General features: G+C 33.4%; 1 non-coding gene across 1 annotated transcript; it reads left to right on the top strand.

Moving 5' to 3' along the window:
• The first annotated feature begins 11,134 nt into the window (after nucleotides 1-11,134).
• Nucleotides 11,135-11,241, top strand: LOC139869496 (small nucleolar RNA R71). Its single transcript, XR_011766103.1, has one exon. It is a non-coding gene; the product is annotated as a small nucleolar RNA R71 (small nucleolar RNA).
• Nucleotides 11,242-11,907: the final 666 nt, after the last annotated feature.

Below are 11,907 nucleotides of genomic sequence, written 5' to 3'. Positions count from 1 at the left end.
TGGTTTGTTTTGAAAATTAGGTCTTTGCTGGTTGTAAGTATTGTTAGATACTTGTTGATTTGTTTGTTGTTGTATGGAATATTTCGGTTATAATTCTGATTTTGATTGTAAATCGGTCTTGGCGGTTGATAATTATTCTGATAATTATTTCCAGGCCTTTGGTTTAGATATGAAACATTCTCTCTTTGTTAAATTGTTAATTCAATACTGAGACAATCTTTTGTCAAATGTGGTCCTCCACACTGCTCACAACTAATTCGTATTGAGTGGATATCTTTAGTCATCTTTTCCATTCATCTCTCCACAGCATCTATCTTTGCGGAAATGGAATCTAAGTCATGGCTAGAATCGGCTCTAGCTGCTTTAGATGATCTAACGATATCTTTTTCTTGGTGCCACTCATGTGAGTGGGAAGCAGTGTTATCAATAATTTTGTAAGCATCAGTTTCGGTTTTCTTCATAATGGAACCACCAGCTGCAATATCTATGTCTTTCCTTGTAGTGATGTCGCATCCTAGGTAGAATAATTGTACTATTTAACAGGTATCTAAACCATGTTGCGGACATCCTCTTAATAACTTTCCAAATCTTGTCCACGCCTCATATAGAGTTTCATTTGGCTTCTGTGTGAACGTAACAATTTCTCCTTGAAGTCGTATGGCTTTAGATGCCGGAAAGAATTGTTTAAGAAATTTTTCAACTAAAACGTCCCATGTATCGATCGCCCCTTCAGGTAACGATTCCAACCAATCTTTGGCTTCTACCTTTAAAGTCCAGGGAAATAACATGTGATATATCTGTTCATCCTCAACTTCTCTTATTTTAAATAGTGTGCAGATCCTATTAAAGGTACGAAGATGTTCATTTGGATCTTCCTTCGACGCACCACTAAATTGGCATTGATTAGTCACCATATGTAGAATTTGTCCTTTGATTTCATAATCTGGCGCATTAATGTCTGGATGAGTAATTGCGTGACCTTGGCCAGTGCGTTTAGCTCTCATTCGGTCTTCCATACTTAAAGGTTCCAGATTTTCCATGATTAAATTTGTTGAATCCGAATCACTAGAGGATTCTGATTTAATGGTTCGTTCCTCAACAATCTTTGTTTGAATGATTGGTGGTTCCGGAGGAAAATTTAATGGTTCAGGATCTATGAATTGTCCCTGAATATTATTCGGATTCTCAATTGTGAGGTCGGGTTCAAAAAATGGATTATCGGAAATTTGAATTGGAGTACTTGGTCAACTGGATGATGATTCTAAAGAAAAATCAACGGCGATAATATTTGCTAGATGTCTTGATCGAGTTACAGGTGGTGAACGTACAAAAGGTGGTGAACGTTTTGCTCGGTGCATTCACTGAATATCCTATTAGTTTTTAAAAGGAAAGAAAAAATTATATAAGTTATCCAATTAATAGACTTTTCTGATTTTGCACACGTTTCGAATAGCCAAAAGATGCAGCAGAGGGGCAGGATTCGTTTGGTCTCAATATAATTGAGGACTGTTTGGCTCCAATAACCCGGTCCACGTACAAATCAAACTATTACTACGAACCAGAAAATTTTGATGTCTATCAATTTAACCACTTAAAATAAATTTTCGTAATTTTAAGAAATTTAGATAAGAAATAGAATAAAAATCTATGTCCTAAAACTAGAATGGCGAGAAATAAGAAAGAAAAAGAGCGCGTCGAAAAAGGTCGAAAAAGAAAAAAAAAATTGAAAAAGGCATCAAAAAATTAGAAAGTGACTTATAAAACTTAAAAATACCTGACTAACCCAACCTTATTACTATCACTAACTTAAAATTATAATCGCAAATTGAGATTACTAATTGGAATGATAATTGATACATAGGTAAAAGGCGTCTAAAAATATTAAAGCTTACAAGTAGAACTATATCCCAAATGGCAATAACTTAAAAAGGTACTAAAACTTAAAAAGGCGTCGCAAAATTCTAAAGCACCTATATCTTAGTCTAAAGAAAAAGCACTTAAGGAATTTTACCGGCAGAGCCTAAAAATCTAGAAATAAAAATAACTATGGCAAAAACTATGTCTTAAAACTAAATACGAGCGAAAAATACAAAAGTTACGCTAAAACAATTAAAAAGGAACAAAATATAAAAATATACTAAAAGTTGTAAAAAGGACAATTTTTATAAAAATATTATTTTTATATTATTTATTTTATAAAACTATTAATTTTATAAATTAATTAAACTAGTTAAACTTAAATAATACAAATTAATAATAAAAACTAAATTAATAATTAAAAATTAAACCCTAATTAGGGTTATAATAATAATAATTATATATTAATTAAAACCCTAAACAGGCGGCTGAGGTTACCAGGCCTGTCAAATCACCTCATGCGATCGCATGAGGTGTTAGTTGATTTTCCATGCGATCGCATGGCTTGCGAAATTGGGCCAGGCTCTGGGCTGCAACAGTGATCGGGCAGAGTATGTTTTTTAAATTTTTTTTTTCTGTTTTGCTGTTTTGATTTTTCTATTTTAAATAAATACAAAATATTTAAATAAAATTTATATTTTTACAAACTTAAAAATAAAAATAAAGAAACTTTATAAAACTTATATATTTAACAACTCTTAAAAATATTTATATTTTTGTTTTTCTAAAACGATATATAAATATATTTATACAAAAGTAAATTAAAAATATAGCGTTTCACCGAGTTCCCTGGCAGCGGCGCCAAAAATACTTGATGTTATGCGAGGTGTATATAAAATAGCTTAAATTTTAGCAGGAAATATTATTAAATACGATACAATTTTACACAAGATATTTATTTATTTATAGAATGGATATACTTAAACCTTGCTACAACACTTATAGGCAGTGTACCTAATCGTACAGTAGTGTAGTTTTTAGTAAGTCCGATTCGTTCCATAGGGAAAATCTTTTAATCAAAGCTTAACGCTATATTAGTTTAATTTATAAAAATACGAATATATATATAAGTAATATTATTATTTTAAAGGGGGTTTTTACCGTTTAATGACCGGTTTGTCGATTTTAAAACTTTAGTCGCAGTTAAAACAAAATGTAAAATATTAAATAAATAAAAGACTTAATGTAAAGCGTAAAGTAAATAACGATAATGAAATTGCGATAAATAAAAGTGCGATAAAATAAACTTGCGATAATTAAAAAGTACGATAATTAAAATTGAAATTAAATATAATAACAATAAATAAAAGTGCGATAATTAGAAGTGCAATTAACTATAAAATAAAGGAAATTAAATATGAAATAAAAGAATTATGCTTATTTAAACTTTCCGTAATCATGATGTTTGACGTGTTGATTTTAGTTTTATGCCCATGGGTTAATTGTCCTTTGTCCTGGATTATTTAATATGTCCGTCTGGTTTTTGTCCATAACAGTCCATCAGTCATAAATATAAAGTGCGAGTGTCCTCGTCAAATTATCCTTATACCCGAAGTTTAAATATTCCAACTAATTGGGGACTTAAACTGTAAAAAGATTTTAATACTTTGTTTAATAATTACATCAGGATGTTGACTGAGTGTAACCCAAGGTTTTAATACTTTGTTATCAATTATGCCAAGTGTCCTTGTACATAATTTCACCCCTGTTTTAATATTTCTAGTGGCTATTAATCCATTCCCGTGTCCGGTTAAATGAACGATTATTCGTACATATAAATACCCCGCCCATCGTGTCCGATCGAGTGTATATGGTTATTTATAGGGACGTCCAATTGTAAATCTTTATATTAACATTAACAAACTATCATTTAGTTAAACAAATATAAAGCCCATTAATAGCCCATAGTCTAATTTCCACAAGTGTCGTTCTTTTGTCCAAACCCCAATTATGGTACAAAGCCCAATTACCCAATTTTAATATTTTTAGCCCAACATCATGATTACTTCGGATTAAATAAGCATAATAATAACTTAGCTACGAGACATTAAATTAAAAAGGTTGAACATAACTTACAATGATTAAAAATAGCGTAGCGTTACACGGACAGAATTTCGACTTACACCCTTACAACATTCGCTAACATACCCTTATTATTAGAATTAAAATTAAAATTAAAATTAAAATATAAATATAAATATATACTACGTATATAGATAGAGAGATTGATATATATTGAAAAATGGTGCACCAAAGCTCGATTTTTATAGGCCTGTGATCTGGAAAAGGGGCTCATGCGATCGCATGGATTTATGCCTTCCAGGCCATACGATCGCATGGCCAGCTGGGGAGAGCCACTTTTGATTGTTTTCTTCTGCCGACGTTTATTTAAATATAATATAATATATATATTAATTTTAAGAATTAATTATATATTATATTATATTCATATGCATAGTTGACTTGTAATTTTTAGTCCGTTGCGTCGAGCGTTGAGAGTTGACTCTGGTCCCGGTTCCGGATTTTCGAACGTCCTTGCGTACAATTTAATATCTTGTACTTTTCATTTTGAATCTTGTACTCTTGTAATTTTGAGACGTTTCTTATCAATAATTGGAACCTCATTGATTGTATTTTGTACTTTTGAGCTTTTTGGTCGTTTGCGTCTTCAATTCATCGAATCTGTCTTTTGTCTTCACCTTTTATTATTTAAACGAATATCACTTGTAAATAGGACAATTGCAACTAAAAGCTTGTCTTTCTTGAGGAATAATGCTATGAAATATATGTTCGTTTTTAGCATTATCAAATATTCCCACACTTGAGCGTTGCTTGTCCTCAAGCAATATAGTCTTGAAATACTAGAATCACTTCTTTATTCTTCACACTTTGTACATCAGTGATTTATTTACGGCAGTATAAAAAATGGTAGTAACGATGTGGTTTACAGTCCCACATGACTATAAAATTTAGATCCATTAAGGAAATTGGATCTTTATGAAAACATTTGATCTTTTGAAAATTAAATCTAGTTTTTACCCTAGATAAGTTTTCCGGAATAACCCTTCACCTGTGTTTGCAAAATATTTTTGTGGGCTTGGTGGGGTTCAGATTTGAAAATTTTAGCTCAAAACTTGTGATTTTGTGTCACCCACTTGCTAACCTTGTATTAGGAAAGCAACACATCCAGTATACTTGCTCCGTATATTACCTTTCGGTAAACTACCGTCCGGTTATAAAGGAAAGCGTTGAACAAGCAACTGTTAAGGCAATGTCCCCTGACATGCTTTTAATTATGGTCTATAACGTGTCGGACGCAATTACTATCCTTTGTAGGAGCAATAGTAAAGCTCACCCTTATGATTTTTCGTTCTGGCAAATATATTGATTTTTCAAATATTTACAAACTTAAATATATTGATTTTACAAAGTTCAAAATATTAATTTATTATTTATATATTAATTTTAACAACATGGTAAAAAATAAAATTAAAAATCTTTTTGGCTTTTATCCCACTTTAATCAATCAAATATTATCAAAAATATACGCCCCTCTTTTCGGTAAAGTAATTTCGGTTCCATGACCTAATTTAACTCATGACGAATTTTTGAAATATTTTGGGTTGATTGATTAAAGATATTTATACCTTAAGAATAAACGTTAAATTTCGCAGTGATGTAATAAATTTTTGAATGATATCAATAATTTCGGTCGCCAAACCTAATTTTATTCAATACCAATTTAATACTTTATAGCAAACAAATTAGCGTTTATTATCAAAAGATTAAAAATAAAAATAAAAAAATAAAAACTGTACAGACTTACCTGTGAGATAGTATTCTTAGTTATATGATCTATCTCATTCATAAGATAGTCAGTTTAATTGGTTTTCCATAGCTACATAGGCGTAACCTCGAGCATTCAGTGTTTTTTCTTCTAAATATATGAACGGTCCGTCTCTGCATAAAGTAACAAATTCGGTATTTGAATAGGTTTGATTATTTGAACATTTACCTCCATGTGACCATTTTCCGCATTTGTGACATCTTTCAAGGTGTCGTGCTCTTCTTTTCGCTGCGGATTTTGATTTTCCTTTACCAAATTGTAACTTATTATCTTCGCATCTGGATTCTTTTCTTACTCCGTCCAATCTTTCTCTAATTACTGATACTATTTCACTCGGAAGTGTGTCATTATTACGTTTAGTGATCAAAGCGTGTAGCATTAGACCATGGTTTAGTTCACAGGCAGTCTTCATTTTCTAAAAAAAATAAAAATTCAGAATGGGGGGAGAAGACTAGTTCTTTAGGGTCTGCTAGGGAAAGACCATTCGGGTTCCATTTTCGAGAACTACACGAAAAGTAGACAATCTAACTCTAACAGAAATACATAAAATCCTTAAAAGACTTGATTCTCCTCACACTTAGTTAGCTGTGGTATCGAAATTGTGATTAACTTCGTTGTCGACTTCCATCGGACTATCTATGTAATGTTTAACTCTGTGACCATTAACTTTAAATTCAATCCCATTTGAATTTATTAATTCTATCATTCCGTATGGGAAAACTCTTTTGACTATGAATGGTCAAGACCATCTTGATTTCAATTTTCCAGGAAATAGTTTGAATCGTGAATTGAAAAGAAGAACTCTGTCTCCTTCTTTAAATTCTTTTGAACTTCTGATTCTTTTATCAAGCCATTTCTTTGTTCTTTCTTTATAGATTAACGAATTTTCGTATGCTTCATGTCTTAATTCTTCTAATTCGTTTAGTTGACTTAATCGTAGACGTCCAGCTTCATGTAAATCAAGATTACATGTCTTCAAAGCCCAAAATGCTTTGTGTTCAATTTCTACTGGAAGATGACATGCTTTTCCGTAAACGAGTCTAAAAGGTGTGGTTCCAATTGGAGTTTTGTAGGCTGTTCTAAAAGCCCAGAGTGCATCCTCCAACTTAATGGACCATTCCTTCGGATTTGATCCTACGATTTTTTCTAGAATACGTTTTAAAGCTCGGTTGGTATTTTCAACTTGTCCACTTGTTTGTGGATGATATGCGGTGGAGATTTTATGAGTTACACCATATCTTTTGAGAACTTTCTCAAGTTGATTATTACAGAAATGAGTACCCCGATCACTTATTAAAGCTTTCGGTGTTCCAAACCTTGCAAAAAGACGTTTTAAAAAGTTGACTACAACTCGTGCATCGTTAGTTGGGAGAGCTTGTGCTTCCGCCCATTTAGATACATAATCAATGGCTACGAGAATATAGAGATTATTATGAGATTTTGGAAATGGACCTATAAAGTCAATACCCCAAATGTCAAATACTTCACATACTTGGATGATATTTTGTGGCATTTCATCATGTTGACTTATTTTTCCGGCCCTTTGACAAGCATCACAGGATTTGCAAAGAAGGTGTGCGTCTTTGTAAATTATAGGCCAATAGAATCCAGCATCATAAACTTTTCTTGCTGTTAGTTGAGGCCCATAGTGCCCTCCTGTTGGTCCTGTGTGACAATGGTTTAAAATTTTACTAGCTTCATCTCCGAATACACATCGGCGTATTATTCCATCGGAACAGCTTTTAAACAGATGTGGATCTTCCCAGAAATAGTGATTTATATCACTGAAGAATTTCTTTCGTTTTTGGTATGATAATCCTTTTTCAAGGAATCCACATACTAAGTAGTTTGCATAGTCTGCAAACCATGGTATTTCATTATAATCTATCTTTAATAGATATTCATCAGGAAAGTTGTCTTGTATTGCCGATTCATTTAGAACTTCTAATTCAGGATTTTCAAGACGAGAAAGATGATCAGCGGCGAGATTTTCTGCTCCTCTTTTATCTCGGATTTCAATATCGAATTCTTGTAAGAGTAAGATCCAACGGATTAATCTTGATTTGGCATCTTGTTTCGAAAATAGGTATCTAAGAGCAGAATGGTCGGTATAGACCACCGTTTTTGCTATAACAAGATATGAACGAAATTTGTCAAAAGCAAAGACAATAGCAAGGAGTTCTTTTTCAGTAGTTGTATAGTTCGTTTGTGCTCCTTGTAATGTCTTACTAGCATAATATATAGGTTAAAATCGTTTTTCAATTCTTTGTCCTAAAACGGCTCCCATTGCAAAATCACTTGCATCGCACATAAGTTCAAACGGTAGATTCCAATTTGGTGTTATCATGATCGATGCATTAGTGAGTTTCTCTTTAAGAATATTAAAAGATTTGATACATTCATATGAAAAGATGAATGGAGCATCCTTTTCTAGGAGTTTATTCATAGGAGTGGCAATTTTAGAAAAATCTTTTATGAAACGTCGGTAAAAACCGGCATGCCCTAGAAAACTCCTAACTCCTCTAACATTGGTGGGATGTGGAAGTTTAGCAATTACATCTACTTTAGCTCTATCTACTTCAATTCCTTCCTTTGAGATTTTATATCCAAGAACGATGCCTTCTTTAACCATGAAATGGCATTTCTTCCAATTAAGAACTAGATTTGATTGTTCGCATCTAATAAGCATTCGTTCAAGATTAACTAGACATGATTCAAATGTATCACCGAAGACTGAAAAGTCATCCATGAAAACTTCCATGCATTCTTCTATCATGTCGTGAAAAATCGCCATCATGCACCTTTGAAAGGTTGCAGGGGCGTTGCAAAGTCCAAATGGCATGCGTTTGTAAGCAAAAGTACCATAAGGGCACGTGAATGTGGTTTTCTCTTGATCTTCGGGTGCTATTGGAATTTGAAAGTATCCGGAAAATCCATCAAGAAAACAATAATAACTATTTCCGGCTAATCTTTCCAACATTTGATCAATGAAAGGTAAGGGAAAGTGATCTTTTCTGGTGGCGTCATTTAATTTTCTATAATCAATACATACACGCCATCCTGTTACAGTCCTTGTAGGAATAAACTCATTTTTTTGCATTTGTAATGACAGTCATGCCACCCTTCTTAGGCACGCATTGAACTGGGCTTACCCATGGACTATCAGAGATTGGATAAATTAAACCTGCATCTAGCAGTTTAATAATTTCTTTTTTAACTACATCTTGCATATTCGGATTTAGTCGTCGTTGGCGTTGCACATACGTTTTATGACCTTCTTCCATAAGGATTTTATGTGTGCAATACGAAGGACTTATTCCTTTAATATCATGAATCTTCCATGCAATGGCTGGTTTATGAGTTTTCAACACAGAAATGAGTTGTGATTTCTCATTTTCAGTAAGAGAAGACGATATTATTACAGGTAAATCAGATTCACCATGTAAATAAGCGTATTCTAAATGGTTTGGAAGTGGCTTTAACTCTAATGTTGGAGGTTCTTCTATCGATGATTTATATCGATATCTGTCTTCTTCTTTTAGCATTTGAATTTTTTCTGTTGTTGGTTCATATCCATTAGCTATAAGTGTAGCTAACATTTCAGCTTCATCAATTTGTTCAGTTCCTTCTCCTAAAGAACATTCTCCTGTTCCTTGTAATTCTGGAAATTCTTCCAACAATTCTGCATGTGAATCTATAGTTTGAATATAATAACATGTATCATCTGCAGATTGCGGTTGTTGCATTGCTCTATCAACTGGAAAGGTAACACTCTCGTCCTCTATACTTAGGGTCAATTTCTTACCGAACACGTCTATCATTGCTTTAGTCGTGTTTAAGAATGGTCTTCCTAATATGAGAGGAACTTGAGAATCTTCTTCCATGTCCAGAACAACAAAATCTACTGGAAATACTAAAGTACCAACTTTAACTAGCATATTCTCCATTATCCCTCTAGGATATTTTATTGATCGATCGGCTAGTTGTATGCTTATTCTTGTTGGTTTCAATTCTCCAAGGTCTAGTTTAGTGTATAGTGAAAACGGCATTAAATTTATACTAGCACCTAAGTCTGCCAATGCTTCTATTGAACTAAGACTACCCAGAAAACATGGAATTGTGAAACTTCCTGGATCAAATAGTTTTTCTGGTATCTTATTCAACAGTACTGCTGAACAATTAGCATTCATAGTAACAGCCGAGAGTTCTTCCATTTTCTTTCTATTTGAGATTAGATCTTTCAAGAATTTAGCATATCTAGGCATTCCTGAAATCACATCAATGAAAGGAAGATTTACATTTATCTGTTTAAACATATCCAAGAATTTGGATTGCTCGGCTTCAAGTTTCTCTTTCTTCATTTTACTCGGGTAAGGAAGTGGTGGTTGGTATGGTTTAACATAAGGTTTATCCTTAACTGTGTTATCTTCATTAACCTTTTTAACTACCGGTTCTTTTTCCTTATCTTGTTCAGGTTGTGGTTCTTGTGGAGTAGGAATAGCTTCATCAGAAGTTACAGGTATTTCAGGTGGTTTAAGTGTTGTACCACTTCTTGTGGTAATGGCTTTAGCTGTTTCATTCCGGGGGTTAGCATTTGTATCACTAGGTAAACTTCCCGGTTTTCTTTCACCTATTAACCTTGCTAGGTTACTTACTTCTTGTTTCAAGTTTTGAATAGAAGCTTGTTGATTTCTAAATGCTTGAGCATTTTGTTCATTAGTTTGTTTTTGAGATGTGAAAAACTGCGTTTGAGTTTCAACTAGCTTCGTCATCATATCTTCTAAATTCGGCTTTTTATCATCGGGTTGTGGTGGTTTGTTTTAAAAATTAGGTCTTTGCTGGTTGTAAGTATTGTTAGATACTTGTTGATTGCTAGGACCTTGTTGGTTGTTGTATGGAATATTTCGGTTATAATTCCGATTTTGATTGTAAATCGGTCTTGGCGGTTGATAATTATTCTGATAATTATTTCCAGGCCTTTGGTTTAGATATGAAACATTCTCTCTTTGTTCCATTGTTAATTCAATACTGAGACAATATTTTGTCAAATGTGGTCCTCCACACTGCTCACAACTAATTCGTATTGAGTGGATATCTTTAGTCATCTTTTCCATTCGTCTCTCCACAACATCTATCTTTGCAGAAATGGAATCTAAGTCATGGCTAGAATCGGCTCTAGCTGCTTTAGATGATCTAACGATATCTTTTTCTTGGTGCCACTCATGTGAGTGGGAAGCAGTGTTATCAATAATTTTGTAAGCATCAGTTTCGATTTTCTTCATAATGGAATCACCAGCTGCAATATCTATGTCTTTCCTTGTAGTGATGTCGCATCCTTGGTAGAATATTTGTACTATTTGACAGGTATCTAAACCATGTTGCGGACATCCTCTTAATAACTTTTCAAATCTTGTCCACGCCTCATATAGAGTTTCATTTGGTTTCTGTGTGAATGTAACAATTTCTCCTTGAAGTCTTACGGCTTTAGATGCCAGAAATAATTGTTTAAGAAATTTTTCAACTAAAACGTCCCATGTATCGATCGCCCCTTCAGGTAACGATTCCAACCAATTTTTGGCTTCTCCCTTTAAAGTCCAGGGAAATAACATGAAATATATCTGTTCATCCTCAACTTCTCTTATTTTAAATAGTGTGCAGATCCTATTAAAGGTACGAAGATGTTCATTTGGATCTTCCTTCGGCGCACCACTAAATTGGCATTGATTAGTCACCATATGTAGAATTTGTCCTTTGATTTCATAATCTGGCGCATTAATGTCTGGATGAGTAATTGCGTGACCTTGGCCAGTGCGTTTAGCTCTCATTCGGTCTTCCATACTTAAAGGTTCAAGATTTTCCATGATTGAATTTGTTGAATCCGAATCACTAGAGGATTCTGATTTAATGGTTCGTTCCTCAACAATCTCTGTTTGAATGATTGGTGGTTCCGGAGGAAAATTTAATGGTTCAGGATCTATGAATTGTCCCTGAATATTATCCGGATTCTCAATTGTGAGGTCGGGTTCAAAAAATGGATTATCGAAAATTTGAATTGGAGTACTTGGTCGACTGGATGATGATTCTAAAGAAAAATCAACGGCGATAATATTTGCTAGATGTCTTGATCGAGTTACAGGTGGTGA

Source organism: Rutidosis leptorrhynchoides, chromosome 9 (assembly GCF_046630445.1).
Source record: "Rutidosis leptorrhynchoides isolate AG116_Rl617_1_P2 chromosome 9, CSIRO_AGI_Rlap_v1, whole genome shotgun sequence".
Taxonomy (NCBI): domain Eukaryota; kingdom Viridiplantae; phylum Streptophyta; class Magnoliopsida; order Asterales; family Asteraceae; genus Rutidosis; species Rutidosis leptorrhynchoides.
The sequence above is the reverse complement of the archived record's forward strand: the minus strand, read 5'-3'. Positions and strand labels throughout refer to the sequence as shown.